The sequence below is a fragment of the Pristiophorus japonicus genome, chromosome 5 (assembly GCF_044704955.1).
Source record: "Pristiophorus japonicus isolate sPriJap1 chromosome 5, sPriJap1.hap1, whole genome shotgun sequence".
In the NCBI taxonomy this organism is placed as follows: Eukaryota; Metazoa; Chordata; class Chondrichthyes; family Pristiophoridae; genus Pristiophorus; species Pristiophorus japonicus.
The window spans coordinates 88,750,683-88,751,637 of NC_091981.1; the positions used below are offsets into that span (position 1 = coordinate 88,750,683).

Below are 955 nucleotides of genomic sequence, written 5' to 3' on the forward strand. Positions count from 1 at the left end.
AATGTACTGATTCAATACATTTTTCAGCCCTTTCTGTCTTTTAACAAATAATAAATATTTAAAAGAAGTTCCAAATTTCAATATTCAGCACTTATTAAAGCTGAATTACATTCCTAAACTCAACAATTGGGAAAACTGCCACAATACTAACACAAATGCCTCAGCAAACCAGGGAAGGGGCACCCAGGGTCTTACATGCAGCACTCCAGCTTTGTGCAAGGGGTCAACACTGCAAGAGAGTTTTTTTTTTTTTTTTCGTAGCCAATCTTTCCAATTCTTTGTCAGATCACAAACGCCAGAGGTCACCTTGCACACATCAAGGATCACCCTGCGCTAATGCTCTTAGCCAAAAGGCCTAGAGCCCAAGCACCGTTCCTGGAAGTACTGCAATACCAGGTTCGTGCCATGGAGGTGAATGGGTCAGGTCCCCCACACACCTCCGTGGAGGTGGATGGGTCAAGCCACCCCACCCACCTCCTATTTCCAAAAAAGCAAGCATATACCTTCCTGATCCAGGGAGAACCACCTTGGGTTTATGGTGGTTACTCCCCTGTCAGGTCAGCTACGCATGATCTTAGCCAAAAGGCCGAGAAGCGACCACCCCACCAAGAGAGTTTTTTTTTTGAAATTCGTAGCCAATCGTTCCAATTCTTTGTCAAATCACAAACGCCAGAGGTCACCTTGCACACGCCAAGGATCACTCTGCGCCAATGCTCTTAGCCAAAAGGCCTAGAGCCACTGCACCGTTCCTGGAAGTACTGCAATACCAGGTTTGTGCCATGGAGGTGGATGGGTCAGGTCCCCCACACACCTCCGTGGAGGTGGATGGGTCAAGCCCCGACCACCCCACCAAGAGAGTTTTTTTTTTTTTTTTTTAATTCGTAGCCAATCGTTCCAATTCTTTGTCAAATCACAAACGCCAGAGGTCACCTTGCACATGCCAAGGATCACTCTG

The 955-nt window shown here is 46.8% G+C and overlaps 1 pseudogene; it reads right to left on the bottom strand.

Annotated features, from left to right (window-relative positions):
* Nucleotides 1-359: 359 nt before the first annotated feature.
* Nucleotides 360-598, bottom strand: LOC139264899 (U2 spliceosomal RNA; annotated as a pseudogene).
* Between the last annotated feature and the right edge of the window lie 357 nt (nucleotides 599-955).